General features: G+C 38.2%; 1 long non-coding RNA gene and 1 pseudogene across 1 annotated transcript in view; one reads left to right on the forward strand and one right to left on the reverse strand.

Moving 5' to 3' along the window:
* Positions 1-21,354, reverse strand: part of LOC144368435 (uncharacterized) — a 188,697-nt gene that overhangs the window by 31,929 nt on the left and 135,414 nt on the right. The gene's annotated exons all lie outside the window — the stretch shown is intronic.
* LOC144368185 (rho GTPase-activating protein 29 pseudogene) lies at positions 13,142-16,102 on the forward strand (annotated as a pseudogene).

The following is a 21,354-nucleotide window of genomic DNA, read 5'->3' on the forward strand; positions in this document are numbered from 1 at the left end:
TCTCAGTAAACTTCTCTGAGCAGCAAGGAACAAGGACTTGTTCAGACATCTCAGAACTGGATGTAGAGGTTGGCAGTAGACACAATCAATAAATAGACAACTTCTCAAATAAAAAGGCTCCACATGAGCTCCCCTCAGGAAGACATTCACACACCTGACTGCAGAGCACACCTGCCGCTGGCCAACAGGAGGGCGGCAGGCAGCCTTTGGAGGGTCAAGCAAAGGAGACAGGAGCTGGAGACCTCGCTGCACGATGTCCCGATTTGAGGGCTGCGGGGATCAGCAGGGATCACAGCAGCTGCCATTAAAAACAGGGCACAAACGCACCCCCTGGTGCTCTTGGCATGCCCTATGCATGCAAGGAGGTGAGAGAGGCTTGTGTTGTGGTCTAAATGCCTCTGAAAAAAGGTCAGTGTCTCTGCAAGCTTCGTACCCCAGGAGACGAAACACTAACTACGGATGCCGATGGCATCCTCAGACCCCGGGCTGTACTGGGGTCACTTAAGTGTCTGCTTTTTCTTTGCCACTTGGGCTGCCACAGTGGTTATGGATGCAAGGGTGTCCAGGTTGACAGACATAGTCTTGGCTGGATCAGCCTGAACTGTTTCGGCCCGAGCTGTATTTGTACAGCTTGTAGCCTGTGATCCACAACCGCCCTCATCTGCCGCTGGCCCTGATTCCACCCCCACGAGCGCTGGCCAGTGGCTGGTCTCTGGGGGACTTGGCAGTGCATGGCGGGAAGGTCTTATGTGGCCAGGATGGTCTTGGAGGTGGCTTGATAGGGCATCCCAGGGCCATGCATGGGGATGGAGGCAGCGAGCTCTGGCCCTCTCTCGCCATGCATTAGGCGGGAGTCTGAGTCCTGGACGCTGGAGGAAGCACGGGGATGAGTGTGGGATGGAGGTGGTCGCTCTGGCGCTGCATTGGGCTGGGGACTGCAGCGATGGCTGCTGACCAGTTGCCATCCAGGGTCAGGACGGCCATAGGGTGACGTGGGAGTCCCGGAGGGGAGGCGGCTGCGGGCGGGGCGGGGTCTCCCGCGAGGATGGAACCTTGAGATGGGCGCCCACGAGTGGTAGACGTCACCAGCGGGCACTATGGGAACCGGAACCCTGTGGTCCTTGGTGATCAGTGAGCAGTTGGAGAAGGACGACGACGCTGCGGCAGCTGCGGACCAGAGCCATACTCGTGATACTCAGGATACTCACGGGTTAACCTGACTCTTCCTTCTGGGTTTTCGGGTCTTCACAATCCTCTTTCCCACTGCGATCGTTTTGTAAGTGTCATGACATTTCCTGAAATTTCATTCTGTTGAGTACCTAGGTAGAGAAACTAACAAGTGCTGTTCCCCTTTTACTTTTTCTTTTCCCACTTCTCCTCATCTAGGCCTTGGGTGATGACTACTTTGGGGAGGGGAGGGGGGCCTAAAGGGGCAGGGACACCCTCCTTGCCTTTCTTTCTGAGGGCCCCCACTGTTGCATCTCTATCCTGCCTCTTCTCTGTCCTTCCCTTATTACTGTCCCTTCTGTTTCCATTCACCATTTTTCACCCAAGACCTTAGCACACAGAGTTAGGGTGTAAATTGGAATTGATAAGCTGGGAGATCCCAACTGCTACAAGGAGAGTATGTCCCTGTGAGTATGTGGCCAGGATGCCCCAAGACCCTGTGGGTAACAAAAATCTGGTGTTCCAAAGGTCGCCCCCCTTCTGTGGACACCAAGTGGACCAGGACTGTCCTTTTCTTTGAGTCAGACAGGTGCTGGTTTATTTCACTTTGTCACTGCTGTCCCTACCTTAGAGACCAAGGAGAGGGTTCCACACTGAGTCATTTGGATCTTTGACATCCACTGAGTTCTTTGGATCTTTTGGGGGAAGGGAGGAGTGTTAGGTGTTTGGTGAATATTCCAAGACCATTTCTAAACAGCAGGCAGCTTTTTGTACTATATCAGTTTTGTTCTTTTCCTCTTTGGTTCACTTCACCTCCTTATTGAGTTTGGGTGTAGGGGTCTCCCTCTTCATGAAAAAGAATTCAAAATTAGATGTGAAGATGAGTGTTCAGGATGAGTAAATAAATCACAGCACATTATACATGTATACATGTGTGTCTTTGAAATTAAATCCTCCCCATCCCAGTGTGTTCTTTAAGCAGTTTCCAGAAATGCCTACTTAGAAATGCTACCTTATTGTAAGAACTGTGCAAGGGAGGAACAGTGACACTTAAGCCTCACTAGGTTGACAATACCTATAGCTCAGGTCTCATGATTTTGATAAAACCTTTCAGACTGAATTGGAAGAAAGCCCAATGTGCCCAGGTAGAAAAGTTTCACCCCCCCCAAGTTGGCAGGATATTCAAGTTTGGCTGAGTTGAAAAATCACTGTTCAGTGAATGTAGAGTAACACCAGCCCACTCCACCCTCCTGAAAATAGAACAACCTCTCAATTATCATCGCCTTCACCTCCCACCTGTAAAAGCCCTTGACCTAGGAATGTGGGCATTTACAACTGCTCTTGGTCCCAGGGGGTTAGTACTACCAGTGAACAAAGATGATTCTTAGAAGGGATTCTGGAAGGATTTTGATTCCTTTCTATCATAATTGATTCAGCATTCACTCTGAAAATTTAGCAGGATCTCACTTTATGCTAGACAGAGTCCCTGTAGAACATTTCCATTTAATGAGTGGCAGAATACAATAGCAAAAAACTAGAGACCAAGGAATGATTATTTTCAATGGAGGGAATGAAGTGATATTTTTGTGTGAGCTTCAAAGTAAAGGGTAACTTTCATAAGCACAGAAGTGGGGAGGCTCTCTGCACAGAATTTCTGGTTATCTCTAATGTCTACCAGGATCTCACTGCTTTGACAGTGCAGCCATGTGCTCAGAGCCACTGAGGAATCTAAAAGAGAGCTCTGTAGGTGGCCAGAATGTGCAGGTGTCTCAAATCAAGTCAGAACCACTTGATTTGAGACAAGAAGTCACAGACAATAGCTCTGCTTTGAAGCTTTGAAGAGTAGTTGGTTTGCTGTTTCTTTTTAATTTCCCATTCACTTTCATCATGGTGATGAGTACACACATAAAGATAATTCATGTGTGTAAAGAAACCAGGGGATTGATAAAGGTTGGGAGCACATTTTGGTCTTTTCTGTGGAAAGTAGTATGTGTTTTATTAATTGTCTTTATTATTACGTGATGAGGAAATGAGCCACCTTGTTCGTAGAGCAGATATTGGGCAACAATGCCTCCCTTGATAAGAGTTTTATTTTTCTTGAAGAAAGTTTCAGGTTGTATTGCTGAGAAAGTTTTCAAATGTCACAGTCTTCCTTTTTATTTGATTTGTTGTGGTGTTCCATATTGAACCAGGGCTTCAGGCATGCTAGGCAAGCACTCTACCACTGAACTACACTCTAGCCCCATAGTCTTCCTTTGAAAGGAAGAAGTAGGAGCTAATTAACATGTTTATAGAAGTGATAGGGAAGGGTAAGTTCAATTTCAACTTCAGGTTGTATGCAGACAGAACCTTCCATAATGTTACTTATAATATATTTCTCTAATATTCATTGAGTACCACCATGATGATACATTTGTGCTTAGCATGTTAGAATGAATGGCTGGCTTGCACAGGACATTCAGGGGACTCTAGGCTTGGTTGAGCCTTGCTGCAGAGAAATGAGAAGGAGAGTGATGGAGCTTATGGGGATGATCTTGAGATAGCCCAGAGTAGATCTGAAGGTAGACTACAAAAACCAAAACAAGTTTTTATTATGGGAAATTTCAAACATGCATGAAGTAGGCCAAACAGTATTTGAACTCTGTGTATACAACCTCAGTTTCAAAAATTATCAACACCTGAACAGTCTTTTATCTCTACTTGCATTATAATTAATAATCCTTAAAAGCAATTATACACAATACAACAACATGGCTGTGTTCCCAAAACATCCTTTATTTATAAAAATAGGCAGCTGCCCTTCATAACCCTGAATTCAAAGACGGATAGTGTTAGGTTGTATGTTTAGATGTGTGGTTCCTGTTCATTTTAGAGGTGACTGAAATAAGGGTTGAGGTTCATTATGGATATCTTTTATTTCAGCAGCATTTATTGAAAGTCCACGGAATTACTCTGGCATCTCTGTCAGAAATCGGTTGCCTGGGATCCAAGGTGGCAGAGTAGAGGAGATCCTGTTTCTGGCTGCTCTGTGCCTGAATCAGAGAAAGCCATCAGGTGGCTTCTCCTGCTCAGGCGGGGTCTTGCCTTGAGGGAACACAACATCTCAGTGCATGTGACAGGACTCCATCCAACAGATTTTCGCAGAATCCACCAGAGCTGCGAACACCAAGCAGAACTCAGAGCCTCCTTGTTCAGGTGAGAGTCCAAAGCCCACAGTTTGAGCACAGGCGTGACTCTCAAGGGGGGAGCAGAGACACCAACTCAGCACCTCATTGGGGTGGCAGAACTCCTGAGGACGCTCTGCTCCCACGCAGGTCCCCAGACCACATTCTAGGCAGAGCTCGAGGACATCCCAGCTCCCACCACCTCACCAGACACCCCGACTGGGAAAAGGACTGTCTCCACCTTTCTCACCATCTTTGGTGGGTGTGGTTACCAGCCAGATCTGTGACTGCACAGGTACCTGGGTTCCAAATCCCCTCCCCCAGCTGTGATAACTCTGTATAGACACTATCAGCACAAAATCAGCTCTCAGTTGAACAAGAGCGCAGTGCCACCAGGACGCTGCCCACCTGGTGCGATCCTAAGGTGGAGGGCCTGAGGTCCCCCAGCTGAGACCTGATAAGCAAGAGAGGGGAGGGGGCTAACACCCAGGAGCAACTCAGAGAGACCAAGATTAGGGAAGCCCAGACAAGAGAGGGAGAGCTTCAGTCTTCTCACACTGGTTACCTACACCACCCTGAGGGCAGAGAACCAAGCTTGGAATAGACAATTCCACCTACTGAAAGTATGTTAGAAATGCAAAATAATAGCTTTTTGTAATATATAGAAAATTTCAAAGTCTAAAAATTATTCCAAGTACAATATCATGTGGTGTATGTTTTTGTCATTTTACCTTCTTACACACGAACATTTCTGCTGTTAGGACCCTGCTCCCTTGGAACATTTCAGCAATCACTAATGGCAAAAGCAGCTACCACCCATAAGTTCAGAAGATGGAAATTTCCTGGAAGATGTAGAATCTGTGAACGCATTGTCATATTTCGAGGTTTTAAATGCGAAGAGGTAAGATCTTTTTGGAATCACAATTTTTTTCTTTTGCTATATACTTTTTTGTTAGATTTTACTTATTTGGAGATGTGTGTGTCCACACACAAACACACATATGAATATGTTGTCAGGGTCTTGCACATGCCATATTTTTAGAGAGACAGAAAGAAGAAAGAGAGAAAGAGAGAGAGAGAGAGAGACAGAGAGAGAGAGAAATTTTAATATTTATTTTTCAGTTTTCTGTGGACACAACATCTTTTTTTTAATTTTATGTAGTGTTGAGGATCGAACCCATCACCCTGCGCACACCAGGCAAGCGCATTACCGCTTGAGCCACATCCCCAGCCCATCCACCCTTTCTTAAAATTGTGTTTTGAAATGGGTTCTTGCTAGATTGGTCTGGCCTTCAACTTGTGAAATTCCTGTTTCAACTCTCAAGTAGCTGGAATCATGGGCATATGCCATCACACCTGGCTTGCCAATACATTTTTAATAAAGTCCCACAGTTTATTTCTGTAGTTTTCTACTTTGTTTTGCTGTTAAATGCAATTCACAAACCACAAGTAGTACTTTTAAACTTATTTTTGTCGTTATTAGTCTGCCTATAATTTCCTAGTTGTGAATAATTTTAAGGTGAGTCAATAAGTTTTCAAATATCATTTTCTTGTAGTGTCTTATTGTCTGCCATAAAAAATGCATGGCAAACTTAACCATCGTTTGCGGACATCAGAAACTGCAGGGGAAAATGCATTTATTTGGAGAAGAATTGTCCTGTGTTGCCAAAAAGGAGCCAGATGGCATTCCTTTCATCATCAAAATGTGTACTTTAGAAATTGAAAAGACTGCCTTGTGTTTACAAGTATGTTGTTTACTCCTAAAACTCTAAAAACATAAATGCCTTTGTGATTTGTTTTAATGAAAAAGAGACTTTCAGAAAATCAGCACTCTCCATTTGTAATAACTAAATTTATTCACATTTATTTGGAAAAGGTTAATTGATTTAACTTCAACTTGTAATTTTTAAATACTAATAAAAATTGAAGTAGATACATCAACTCTGTCTACATGTCTGTATTTAGCCCTTTGTACTAAAGTAAAATATTGCATTCTGTTTTTCTTTTCTCTTCAAGGGAATTTACCGAGTCAGTGGCAGCAAGGCAAAAATCGCAATTCTGTGTCAAGCTCTGGAAGCCGGAAGGCATTTAGTAGATCTGTCCCAATTTTCGTCACATGACATCTGTGAAGTGTTAAAATATTACATTCAAAAGGTTAAAGTTTTATTCTAAACCTACCATCAAATGCAAACAGCAAAAATATTTTATATTTCATATTTTTCATTGGTATAGACTATGGCATCACCCCCCTCATTATTCTAAGATTTTATAATGATGTACTTTGATGTGGATATATTTCCATCCAGTATTCTGGCCACTCCATGAGCTCTGTCAGTTGTGAGCGCTTTAGTTCTTGGAACTTTTCTTGATTTTTATTGCCATTCTCCCACCCACCATCTGTCTTCGTAATTTGCACTTGAAGCTCCTGTTTGGAGATGTGTGTGTGTGCACATACACAAACACGTATATAAATATTTATAAATTTGTTATTTGCACACATGGGGATTAAAAATTCAGGGTCTTGCAATTGCTTGGCAAGCATACATGTTCTCCAATTCCCTTACCGTTTCTTTATTGCTCTTTTTTTCTTCAAAAACTTTCTAAGACAGTTCCTTGTCTTTTTCTTCCTCAATAAGTAAATTATTCCATTTCTGAGATCATGTTTTAATATTCAAGAAGTCTGATTTTCTATTCTTTTGATAACATTTTTTAAATGATTATATGATGCTCTTTTATTGTGGATATTCATAGATTTTTCTCATTAAGGGTTCTTTTCTCTATTTGGCCTCTAACCTCTGTAGAAATACAATGTGACCCTCATATATAACATTAAATTTTCTATAGCAACATAAAAATTAAAAATAAAGTGAAGTGAATTTTACTATATCATTGAACATTTTGAATATCTAGTTTTTCAAATTATGAGGTATTTTGTTTATTTATTTATTTGCATTGCAGCTCTTCTTCTTTGAAATCTGGTGTCTATTTTTCATTTAGTGCACATCTCAATTTAGATCAGCTACATTTCCAGTGCTCTTCATATCTGACTAGTTGACAGCATATCGATAGCATCATTTTACACCTTCAATTTGTTCTTTTTCTACTCATTTTGATTTTTGTCTTTCATGGTGCCTAGATATATTAGAGTTTGGACTTGAAATCACTTTGGAAGCACTTGAACACATCAAGGCTTTTTTAAAACTTTGAACTTTACTATAAAGTGGTCTAGATGGACTGTTTGGTATGTGCCTAGTTACATGTCTAGTTCCCTTTTCTGGGACTGGTGTGATCTTCTTGGGAAGGCATTTTTTTTAATTGTAGATGGACACGATACTTTTAATTAATTTATTTATTTTTATGTGGGGCTGAGGATCAAACCTAGTGCCTCACACATGCCAGATGAGTGCACTACCATGAGCCATAGCTCTTGTCCCCTAGGAAAGGTTTTGTTTTTTCCTTGCCTAGAGATACAGTACCAATACTGTGGGAGCCAGGGTTACTAAGACTGTAGGATCTGTGCTTTCAGTGTGTATATAGCCAACATATCCCCATTGGAAGACAGTTACCTCTGTTCCTTATGTTTGGCAATGCCTCGATTCAGAGAGCCTCTGTATCCCATTGCCCAGAGAAAAAATGTTTAGAGCTTTAGGAAGGAGATTGCCCTAGTACATAAAGTGGAGATAGGATTCTATAGAGAGCTAAGCTTTCTCAGCTGGCCCACCTGCAACCTAACCCAAGATCAGAGGACCTGGTAATGATTGTCCATGTCCCTTTAGGATTCTGAAAAACATGTTGAGTGACAAAGGGTCAGTTCTCTTGGAAATGCTGCATCAGGACTTATTCATCTGCTCTTCTACTTGTGAATTGTTGCTTTTTGTTTTCTCTATTTTCCTAGTCCTTATGAGCCTACTGTAGTTAAGTGGAATTGCAGGAGGGAAAGAAATTAAGTATACATTGCTTGATCTACAAAGTTAGCCCAGGAAACCATTGATAACCCTTTAATCACATTCTACAGACCCCTCAACTGAGAAATGAAGGTGGATACCTTTGAATGACTGGAAGTCTCATAATGTGTCATCCTTAATCTTGTTTAGTCAGTTAGGGAGAGGAGATGAATTGGGTCTAATACAATAAACTTGCATTCTGTTGAGGAATTTTGTATGTCTAAGACTTTCATTTGGAAAGTGTGCTCAATTCTTGCAATAGTGTTAGAGAGTAGCCTTTATCTGACTCATTGACCTAAAGCTCCAAGAGGTGAAGTGACTTGCTTCAGATCCCAGAGTGGTGAAGATAGAAACTGATCACAGGGCAACACCTTCACTCCCCACAGATATTATAGGACATCAGGTAGCTAACAGTTCACTGAATTTTCTATTGTAGATCAGTAGAAACATTGACATTCATTATGGCAGTGGATATTTGTTGTAAGAACTTCTTTTTTTGATCTATTCATGGCAAATCAGCCTGTTTTAAAGTTTCATGAGATGTTGACAGTATGTTTTTGTAGGTCATATTATCTTGTGCTAATCTTCATTCTTCCCAAGTAAAATCTATGCTCTTTAGCACTTTGATATTTTTACCCCTTACTCATAAAATCCATGGGTTTCTGATTCATTTTATAGATTTTGTTCACGATTCTATGTTTGTTCCAGTAAAACAGCTGAAGATTATGCTATTTGGGGGGCAGATGTGAATATAATGTGTTTAGGATAGAGATGAAGAGTTTTAAAATCCCATGATGAAGCTTAAAGCTTAAACTTCATTGAAAGTTTAGAATTTCACTCATTATCTATTAATTTGTTATTAACATAAATATAATTTATAGTCAAGATTTTGATTTGCTTTCTAAGTCACTACTCTACCAAACATATATTTTTTATTTTATGGGCAGGGATGAAGCTCAGTACTAGAGTGCTTGCATAGCATGCTTGAGGTCCTAGGTTCAATCTCCAGTACTGAAAAAGATATCAATAAATACAGATTGACTTTAGATTTTGTTAATCTAAAGGGACATAAAATTAATTGAGTAACTCTCACTTATACTTGACTTTAACAAAGAAAACAGGCAGAAGATTTTTTCAAAATATTTATTTTTTGGTTGTAGCGGGATGCAATACCTTTATTTTATTTATTAATTTTTATGTGGTGCAGAGGATCAAACCCAGGTCCCCGCATGTGCTAGGCAAACACTCTACCTCTGAGCCACAACCTCAGCCCAAAGGTATTTTTAATATAATTTTCTTTCTTTAGCTACCAGAGCCATTGGTTTTATTCCAATGGTACCGTGAATTTATGGAGCTTGCAAATATCATCCAACATTTTAACCAAGAGCAGGACACCAAAAGGGACAACTCTGAAGACAACACATCTCCAAATATGTGTATGGAAATCAACCAAATTATTCTCAAAACCAAGGACCTTCTAAGAAAATTGCCACCGTCCAATTTTAACACTCTACGTTACCTTATCATCCATCTTAAGAGGTAAGAATTTTTATACTATCTTAGCCATTTTTAATTGAACAGGGTAATACTATTCAGTACATTTATATTGTTGTGTTATGATTTTCAAAATGATTTTTAGGATGTTCTTATTATGTGTTGAGAGAGGGATACATTGATTATATGTTCATGCAGCAAACATGGTTCCCTCAGATGCTTCCTGTGTGCCAGGCTCTGGCTGGTGAAACTAGGATGGAAACATAGGTTTTCTGCTATTTGTGGGCTTATCCTCTTGGGGTACAGATCTGTACATAACCACAGTTCACCATCCTCCTTTTTCTGGTAGCTGTGCACAGCTTGTAGGTATGCAGAGGAAGTTTTGGGGATAGAGACAGAGCAGAAGAGGCAAATGCCCTTGAGTTCAACTTTAAGAACTGCGGGATGATTTGGTAGAGAATGTGCAGAAGAGCATACGAGGAGAGAGAAACAGACATTGAGACACAAGAAAGCATTTTGCATTTGAAAAATCTGATTTCATTAGGCTACAATATAGCAAGCAGTAGCAGGAACTGTGCTATCCTTCCTAGAGACTTGATAAAAAATCTTACGGACCTGGCAGATGAGTTGACCATGTAGTTTCTATACCCACTAAAGAACTTGGAATCAGGAATTTCACATATTCAGATTTGCCTGCTACACCTTTCTCACAGCAATTAAGATCTCCTTTTTTAGTTTTTTTAAATTTATTTTCTGTGGCTGGAATTGTAGCTCAGCAGTAGAGCATGTGCAAGGTCCTGGGTTCGAACAGCAGCCCCACATACAAATAAATAAATTAAATAAAAATTTAAAAAAATTTATTAGTTCAAATCAGTTATAAATGACAGCAGAATGCTTTTCAATCCATCGTACACAAATGGAGCGCAAATTTTCATTTCTCTGTACATGATGTAGAGTCATACCACATGTGCCATCATACATGAACTTAGGGTAATGATGTTCGTCTCATTCCACCATCATTCACAACCCATACCCCTCCTTTCCTTTCCTCTCTTGAGCCCAATTAATGTTCCTCCACCACCAGAGACCCATTTATGAATCAATATTTATTTATCAGAGAGAATCTTGGCCTTTGATTTTGGGGGATTGACTTACTTCATGATATTCATGTACTCCTTCCATTTACCTGTAAATGCCATTATTTTATTCTCTTGTAAAGCTAATAGTCCATTGTGTATATATACCACAGTTTTTTTAAACTCTTCATATCTTGAAGGGCTTCAAATTATTCCATGAAATAGAAAAGGAGGAAGCTCTTCCAAACTCATTCTGTGAATCTAGTATCACCCTGATAACCAATCCAGCCAGAGACACATCAAGGAAAGAAAATTTGAGACCCATATCCCCGAAGAACATAGATGCAAAAATTCTCAATAAAATTCTGGCAAATCACATACAAAAACATATGAAAAAAAACAATGCTCCAGGATCAAGTTGTGTACTCCAGGGATGCAAGATGGGTTCGACAAACAGAAATCAATAAATTTAATTCATCACATCAATAAACTTAAATAGAAGAATCCTATGATTACATCAATTGATGGAGAGAAAGCATTTGACAAAATACAGTACCTTTTCATGTTCAAAACATTAGAAAAACTAGGGGTAGTAGGAATATACCTCAACATAGTAAAAGCTCTTTCTGCTAAACCTAAGGCTAACATCATTCTAAATGAAGAAAAATTGGAAGTATTCCATCTAAAAATTGTTCAACATAATCCTTGCCACTTTAGCCAGAGCAATTAGATGAAAGAAATTCAAGGGACTACAAATAGGAAAAGAAGAACTCAAATTATCATTCTTTGCCAACAAAATAATTTTACACTTGGAGGATCCAAAAAACTCCACCAGAAAACTTAGAATAATAAATGAATTTGGCAAAGTAGAAGGATACAAAATTAATACCCATAAATCAAATGCATTTCTATACATCAGTGATGAATCCTCTGAAAAACAAATAGCAAAACTACCCCATTCACTATATATATAAAAAGCTGTGATATATTACCCATAGATGAATCTAGTATCATCCTGATAGCTAAACCAGGCAGAGACAGATTTCCTTAGATAGTCATAGAAATAACAAGCTGAGAGTGTTTGAAGTAAAACCAGAACATTGATAGTGGCAATGGAACAGAGAGATGTTCAGGAGAGAGAATCATTTAAGCTAGAAAACTAGCTGTGGGCAGCTGGGAGTGTGGCTAGTGAGAGAACACTTGCCTAGCACATGGGAGACACTGGGTTTGATACTCAGCACTGCATAAAAATAAATAAATAAAATAAAGGTATTGTGTCCATCTCTACGTAAAAATTATTTTTTTAAAAAAGAAAACTAACTGGCAGTGACAGAGAAATTGACAGTGATGTTTCTGATTCCAGTATAAGAAACGGGGAATATATCCCACATACAAAGATGGTTAAATTTTTAGAGGTGTTTTTCTTCCTTCTGCTACTGAGTTCAGTAGTTCCTTCGACTTACATGCATTTTATCCTAAAATAGTACTCTGAAACTCAGTTTGGTGTGTGGTAAGTATCATAATGAAACAAAGGATTCTTTCCCTAGACGCACCAACCTTGACCCTTGACAAACGTTTTGTAGTCTTCTATAGCCCGAGTTTTCTCCACCCTTCTCAAGTCATAGGAAACTACCATTAAGGACATCTATTAGGCAAATCTCATACACTTTATGTGTTCTTCCTTTCAGGGTTGTAGACCACTCCGAAGAAAACCTGATGAACTCAAAAAACTTGGGGGTGGTATTTGGACCCTGTGTGATGAGGCCCAGGCCTACAACCACTCCTGGTACCATCTCCTCCTCTATTGCTGCATATGCCAATCAGGCCCTGTTAGTAGAGTTTCTAATTACCAATGCACAGATGATCTTCGATGGGTCCTTAGAGCCACAAAATATTTCATCCAGTACTGACGTTGTTGCACCTTGTGTGGATAAAAGCCCTCCTTCCAAACAGGTAATATCAACAGAACATTCCACAAAGTCACAATATTTTTCTACAAAGCAAGTGAGTTTTGACCATTACAGAATTGGATTAAATATGTGATGTATATGTTAACAAGTTAATAGTCTTTGAACTGTTTGTTTTTGAGATGTGTTTTGCATTTAGTTTAAAATTTTTCTTGTATCAATAGGATATCCACACTGCAGATATCGAAATTAACAATTATGAATTGGCTACATCATTTGAGGAATCAGAATGCAAGCAAAATGCATTGGAAAAATGGGATGCATGTCTCATTGGTGAGTGGTCATGTACCATATATTTTGCATATTTCAAACTTTGCCAAGAAGTCGTGATGAAAAACCAAGGTGAGGGTTGGACTTGTAGCTCAGTGGTAAAACGCTTGCCTTGGCATGTGTGAGGCCATGAGTTGGATCCTCAGTACCATATAAAACAAATAAATAAAGATAAAATATTGTGTCCATCTACAATACTCATCCTTTAAAAAAAAACAAGGTGTATTAATTTGAGGTAAGTTCAAACTTCAAGGTTTTATTAGTTAAGTTTTCTAGCCATGGAGAAAGTTTAATGAATGTCATTTAAATGAATATCATCCTTTGTTTCTTTCTTGTAAAAAGATATCTTGAAATTCATAAATTATTTTTGTTCTCTTTCTGAGATTTGTTTTCACCTTTACTTCTTTGTCATCAATTAAAGTCAAAACAGAAAAAAGCTGGACTCCTGAAACTCAAAAAAATAGACTCCTAAAGTTTTTTGATGTCCCTTTACCTGTGGCCTAACTTTAGCACATTAAGCACACATGTCTTCCATTTTCTCGGCTCCAGTCTTTTTGTTCACTGTTTATTGATTGCTTTATTTCAGTGAATGGTTTCTGGTAAGGGGGTTGAAAACCTTTCATTCATTACTGCTTTAGTAGATCTAAATCCGAATTTTTTAATATATAGCCATAAATGTTAAATTTGATATATAAAATTAATGAAATATCAATGAGTGTAGCCTGAGAAAGTCTGAAAACAAAGACAGTCCATTACCTCTCTGCAAAGAAAAGCACTGGACTCACTGATTCCATTTATATGATTTGATCTTATTAGCACTTCTGTGCTATGATCCTTGGCCTTCTTTAAGCCATAGCTAACAGTCTGAGGAAGGTAAATAATGCCAAGGGTCATGTCCCTAAATTATTGTTGATTCAGGGTTTGAACCTCATCCTCTCTCATTCATAAATGTAACCTTGTTTCGCTGTCCAATGAAATTGGATTCCCAGGTAGGTATAGTAATAACAATAAATAATTTTAAAATATTTGACATTTTCATTACATACTAGGTAATTCTGAGCCTTTTCTTTAGAAGATCATTAACACCACATGCCAACATATCTCCACATAGGAGTTGTCTTGACAGAAGAAGGCAAGTAGGGCTAGTGCACTAGGCTTGCCCAGGGCAGAAATGGAGCTGGAGCTGAGCCAGCACCCAGGCAGCTAGAAGTGGTGCTAGAAGTTCTGCAGGACTGTATTAGTGGATCAGCTGAAAGAGCATCCAAGTCCTCTCTGGTGTGTTGCCCTCAGTATGGACAGAATGTAGCTGGAAAGCAGATTAAGTGACAGGCAAAGTCCTTGGGATTCAGGACATGGCGTTTGTTGGTGTGCAGAATAGTGTTACTCTTCTAGAGTTACCATTGTCTGACTGTTGAAATCAGGAAAGGCTTAACACAGAAAATATTCATTCATGGGTAGTATATTAAAACAAGTTACTACAGGAAGTGTTTTTTTAATTTTATTTTCTTTATGACTATTTGTTTTATTAAGATAAATCTTAAAAAGGAATGCTTTAATTAAAAATGTGCCTTTAATATTGTATGGATTTTTAATTCCTCTGCATAGATGACTGAGAAACTAATGTTGGAAAAAATATGTAAGACTCTGTTGTTTGAGAGAATGCCCATTCACAAATAACCACACTTCCTTATTCACCAAGCTTCTTGAAGTTAAAAACAATCTCTTCTTTTCCAGGTTACAAAGAACTTGAATCATCATCACAAAAGATGGACAATATGTGTAAAACCATGAAACCACTTAGTCTGAAATCTGATGTGACAACAAATGATATACAGAGGCCTATGCCAAGCCCCAAGATCAGATGTTGCTGTTTGCCTGTAGATAGGTTCCATCTTGCAAGCTCCCCTAATGAGAAAAACAGCAGAAATGTGGGAATTGTCAATTCAGACAAGTTTGGCCAGAATCTTACCTTTGGAGGACTTAATAGAAAAGATACCCCTACTAGTTTGGGCTCCCAAATTAATGGTTTTGATCAGCAGATTCCACAAACAACTCAGGGACAACAATGTGAACCAAAGAACTTAACTGGCACGAGTGCAGTGATTGTGCCAAGTGTACTCCAGGAAAAAGTGACAATGAGCATTAAGGTTAGTGGTGACCATTCCAACGGTGCCACACAGCCCAACACGCCAGCCAGTGCAGCAAGAGAGGCACCAGTGAGACTGTCCTCTCATTCTCACAGTCTTGCTCCTGCAAGAGCACCCAGAATACTGCAGCCCCATCTTGGGACAACATTTTACAAACCACCCACCCCGACCAGCAAAGTCAGGGGGACTGAGGAGAGACCAGCTTCACCTTCAGCAGCAGTGCCTCCTAGCACAGCTCTTCCTCCCCTGAGTCATGTGGAGAAATCTGTCCCAGAGGCAGACAGCACATCCGCTTATGCTTTGAAGCCAGCTGCTGAGCCTAAAGAGAACTCTGAGGAGATCGGCCTACCTGACCTGAATCCAATGTGCCAGGGACTCAGGCTCAAACAAATGCAAGAGTTACAAGACCTTGAATTTGAAATGCCACAGTTTGTGTAGTTGTCAAAATTCAGTTTTTCTTTTTCTTGTTTCATTTTTATGCATTTTGTTTATTTTATGATAGAATATTGTAACAGAACCTCTTTTGTATAGGATTGCCAAAGTGTATATTTTGCCTTTTGGCCTTGTATTGTCTTTGCTAGTCATATAGAATGGTAGTGTTTTAGTCATATAGAATGAGAGTGCTCACTGGTATTGTCTTTAAATTCTGTGTTTTTGAAGTTATGCATAAAATAAGTATTATAATTTTAAATTTAAAATAATTTTCTCTATAAAATGTTTCATGTAAATGCATCTTTAATGTATAATATTGTTCTCAACAAATAGGGGCAGTAGGGAAAAATGAGCTTTATTTTGGAGCAAACCTTGTGCTGATTCATAAAATGCTTCTGAATGCAAGTGCCTGAAAAATCTTGATTGGGTATGAATATATTTTTTTCCTACATAATGTTCTAGTGCATCTTTGAACACTTGTGTTGTTATAGTATGTATGGAAGCATTGGCAATTTACTTAACTTTGTTAATATTTACATAGTGGCGTAAAAGCTTGTGAATCTGTGTTTACTAGCATTCTACTTGTTAATTTTTACATATGGTAATTAACAAAATTGTAGAAAGAAAATGCAATTCAATACTAAAAAGTTTGAGACATTGGCAGAGAGAACACAGACAGACAGAGTTGAGGCATCTTGAGCGTAAGAGACCTGTAACCTTTCTGCGCTCAGCTGTGGCCTGTTCCTGGATTGCCTGCGACTTCTGGCTTTCTGCTGAGGAGAGCAAGTGGGCAACAGCTAGGGCAAGATGAAGCTCTCTCTGGTGGCCGCAGTTCTGCTGCTGCTCTGTGCAGCACGGCTGAGGAGGAAGACAAGAAAAGGACATGGGTACCCTGGTCGGCCTCAACCTGGGGACCACTTACTCCTTCGTGGGGGTGTTCAAGAATGGCCACTGGAGATCATCTCCAAGAATCAGGGCAACCACATCAGGCCGTCTTATGTGGCCTTCACCCCTGAAGAAGAACATCTGATCCGCGATACAGTCAAGAAGCAGCTCACCTCCAATCCTGAGAACACGGTCTTCGATGCCCAGTGGCTCATTGGCAGTACTGGGAATGACCCTTCTGTGTAGCAAAAGATCAAGTTCTTGCCTTTCAAAGTGTTTGAAGAGAAACCTAAACCATACATTCAGGTTGATATTGGAGGTGGGCAAACTAAGACCTTTGCTCCAGAAGAAATTCTGCCATGATTTTCACTAAAATGAAAGAGAATGCAGAGGCTTATTTGGGAAAGAAGTTTACCCATGCAGTGGTACTATACCAGTCCATTTTAATGATGCCAGTGGCAAGCAACCAAAGATGCTGGAACTCTTGCTGGCCTGAATGTTATGAGGATCATCAATGAGCCTACAGCAGCTGCTATTGCTTATGGCCTGGATAACAGGGAGGTAGAGAAGAACATCCTGGTGTTTGATCTGGGTGGTGGAACCTTCTATGTGTCTCTTCTCCCCATTGACAATTTGATGTCTTCAAAGTCATGGCCACCAATAGAGATACTCATCGGGGTGGAGAAGACTTTGACCAGCGTGTTATGGAACATTTCATCGGGCTGTACAAAAAGAAGACTGGCAAATATGTTAGGAAAGAAAACAGAGCTGTGCAGAAACTCCAGCATGAAGTGGAAAAGGCCACGTGCGCCCTGTCTGCTCAACATTAAGCAAGAATGAAAATTGAGTCCTTCTATGAAGGAGAAGACTTTTCTGAAACCCTGACTTAGGCAAAATTTGAAGAGAAAACATGGACCTGTTCTGGTCTACCATGAAGCCTGTTCAGAAAGTACTGGAGGATTCTGACCTGAAGAAGTCTGATATTGATGAGATTGTTCTTCTTGGTGGCTCTACTCAAATTCCAAAGATTCAACAACTTGTTAAGAGTTCTTCAATGGCAAGGATCTATCCTGTGGCATAAACCCAGAGGAGGCTGTTGCATATGGTGACACTGTCCAGGCTGGTGTACTCTCTGATGATCAAGATACAGGTGACCTAGTACTGCTTGATGTCTGCCCCTGACATTTGGTACTGATACTGTGGGAGGAGTCATGACCAAACTGATACCAAGAAACACTGTGGTACCCACCTAGAGTCTCAGATCTTTTCTATAGCTTCTCATAATCAACCTACTGTTCCAATCAAGGTCTATGAAGGTAAAGGACCCTGAAAAAAAGACCATCACCTTCTGGGTACATTTGATCTCACTGGAATTCCTCCTGTGGGGTCCCCCAGATTGAAGTCACTTTTGAGATACATGTGAATGTTATTCTTTGGGCGACAGCTGAAGATAAAGGTACAGAGAACAAAAATAAGATGACAATTACCAATGACCAAAATTGCCTGACACCTGAAGAAATTGAAAAGATGGTTAATGATGGTGAGAAGTTTGCTGAGGAAGACAAAAGACTCAAGGAGTGCATTGATACTAGGAATGAGCTGGAAAGCTATGCCTACTCTCTAAAGTATGAGATTGGAGATAAAGAAAAGTTGGGAAGCAAACTTTCCTCTGAAGATAAGGAGACCATGGAAAAAGCTGTAGAGGAAAAGATTGAATGGCTGGAAACCACCAAGAAGCTGACATTAAAGACTTCAAAACTAAAAAGAAAGAACTAGAAGAAATTGTTCAGCCAATTATCAGCAAACTCAATGAAAGTGGAGGCCCTCCCCCAACTGGTGAAGAGGATACAGCAGAAAGAGACGAGTTGAAGACACTGATCTGCTAGTGCTGTAATATTGTAAATCCTAGACTCAGAACTTTCCTTAGGAGAGAACTGAGAGAAGTTAAGTCTCCAATGTAATTGGAATCTTCACCTCAAAGTGGAGTTGAAAATGCTATAGCCCGAGTGGCTGTTTACCGCTTTCCATTGGAAGTTGCTCACATGTTTTGGGGAAGAGAGAGAGAGGAGGAATTGGCTATCTTAAAAAACTGGATATAAAAATGTGGGTCAGGATGTGTGTTCACCTCATAAATGTTCTATTTAATGATTGGGTCATGCAAATCTGGTGTAGGAACTATTTTCTACCATAAGTTACACCAATAAGTGTTTGTTATTTAAAAAAAAATACTAAAAGTTTGGAACTGTCATAAAATAAAAATTTGTACAGATAAAGCTAAGGGATAAAACACTATCAGAAGCATTAAAACCATCTAAAGCCAAATAACTAAACTATATAATTTAAATTATAATATATTTATATATTATATACTACATATTATAGATTTACATATATCTATATGATATATTATAAGTTGTTAATATATAATTATACTATAATCCTTATGTTTATATATTATATAAATATAAATTATACTAATATAATAATTGAATTATTATCATATTAATATAGAAATTATATTATTATATAATTACATTACAATGAATGCAATATAATATAAATTAATATAAATCTAAATATATTATATGATATATAATAAATGTTATATATAATAAAATAATATTTATATATTAAGTTTATATATTATTTTATTATGTGTTTATAATACATATGTATTTCATATATTATATATAATTTATATTAAATAAAACAATATGAATCATAAACATTTTGATATGTAATATATATAATTTATATAATATTTATTTATCTATTTATATATTAATATATATAATTTATATATAAATATATAAGTATGTTATGTAAATATATTATATAAATTATATATAATATATTATCATTAATATATAATACGTTTATATATTAATATACATAAAATATGTATAATTTATATATTTTTATTTTATTATATATGATAAAATAAATGTATTATATATAATATAATATAAATTAGAATGTTATATAATTATATTGTTTTTAATTTGTATTATATATGTATTATATATTTATATAATATATTTATATAATATTATAATTTAAATTATATACATAAAATATATTTTATTTGACTTTAGATGATTTTAATACATTTGATAGTTTTTAACCTCTTAACTTTATCAGTATAAATTTTTATTTTATGACATTTTTAACCTTTTTTGTATTTTTTAAAATGGTCTTTAAAAACGCTTGCTTCAGATACTTTTAATTTCAATGCATTTTCTCTTGACATTATGAAGGTTTGGTTAAAACCATTCCTTTGGATGTATGCCTCTAATCCCAATAGTTTGGGAGGCTGAGACAGGTGTATTTCAAATAGAAAGCCAGCCTTAGCAATGGCAAATCTCTTAGCAACCATTTCTTTAAATAAAATTCAGAATAACACCGGGGATGCGGCTCAATAGTTGAGTGTCCCTTAGTTCAATTTCCAGTACCCCCCCAAAAAAATCCTTTTGTATGAAATGTTTTGACTAATAAATCACGTTGCATACTTTCTCTACCTGGACTATCAACCAGTGAAAACGTATATGTCATTAGAATTGAGCAATAATTTATTTAAGTTCATTTTGAGAGTACAGTAAGTCACATTGTTTGCAATTTGAGAGATGTAGATGACTGAATGTGTTTCACTTATAAAATACCCAGTTTTTAGAAACTAGTCCATTCCTGTTATTTTCTGGGTTTCATCATCTTGCCTAAAATATGATGTAAAAGGGACAAAAATAAAATAGCCTTCTTTGGTATGTGTGAACTATATTGTGAGTCAATGTTTTTGTATGATCATATTATACTTGATAAAAATTATATGTACAGGTTTATACACACATTATTATATGTAAATTATTTCAAGTACAATAAGTTATTTTGGCTTCTCTGAAATTGTTGCCTCTTGGAGTATGATACTTTAAGATTATTAACTATTGACCCAGTGGTCAACACATGGGCTCATCACTTGACTATGATATGAAATGGGTTTTAGGGCATGTTGTCTTATAGTTCTCCATAACATTAAGGACTGAGTAGAAATGAGCAAATGGCCTTTTTAATGGTAAAGACATTTTGTAGCCTTCCTTATACAAAGTACAAAAATAAAATTGGTTTGAAAACTTAAAAATCAAATCAGATCTAACATTTATTGAGCTTTCTTTGTGTATTTACACTTTACCGAGTTGAAATTTCACAGCAACCTCTAATGGGTAAGTAAGCATTTTATAATTCCTGTGTTACACATGAGGAAACTGAGGCTTAGCTGAGTGACATGCCTTTAGTTTTCAGAGATGCAGCAAGCAGAATTGAATCTCAAATACAGAGTTGTGAAATTTTGATTAGTGCTTCTTTTTTTTGGGTACCAGAGAGCCACATCCACAACCCTATTTTGTTTTATATTTAGAGCACGGTCTCACTAAATTTTTTAGCACCTTGCTTTTGCTTTTGCTGAGGCTGACTTTGAACTTGCAATTCTCCTGCCTCAGCCTCCCAATGGGATTACAGGCATGAGCCAATGTGCCTGGTTAGTTAGTGCTCTTAATGAATGTGATCACTAAATAATAGCAGGAAACACTGAACAATAGAAAATGCATCTTTCGATGTTTTTACTGTAAAATACACTTACAATTTGCCATTTAGACCATTTTGAAGTGTACACTTAAGTCACACTAAGTATATTCACATTGTCCAAGATGGTGTGTATTGCTGCGTCATTGGATGACAGAAAGCAGAAGCAGGGACAGGGATGTGAATGACGTATGAAGCCTCTTATATAAGGGCATTCATTCTGTTAAAAAATATAG

This window comes from Ictidomys tridecemlineatus, chromosome 11 (genome assembly GCF_052094955.1).
Source record: "Ictidomys tridecemlineatus isolate mIctTri1 chromosome 11, mIctTri1.hap1, whole genome shotgun sequence".
In the NCBI taxonomy this organism is placed as follows: Eukaryota; Metazoa; Chordata; class Mammalia; order Rodentia; family Sciuridae; genus Ictidomys; species Ictidomys tridecemlineatus.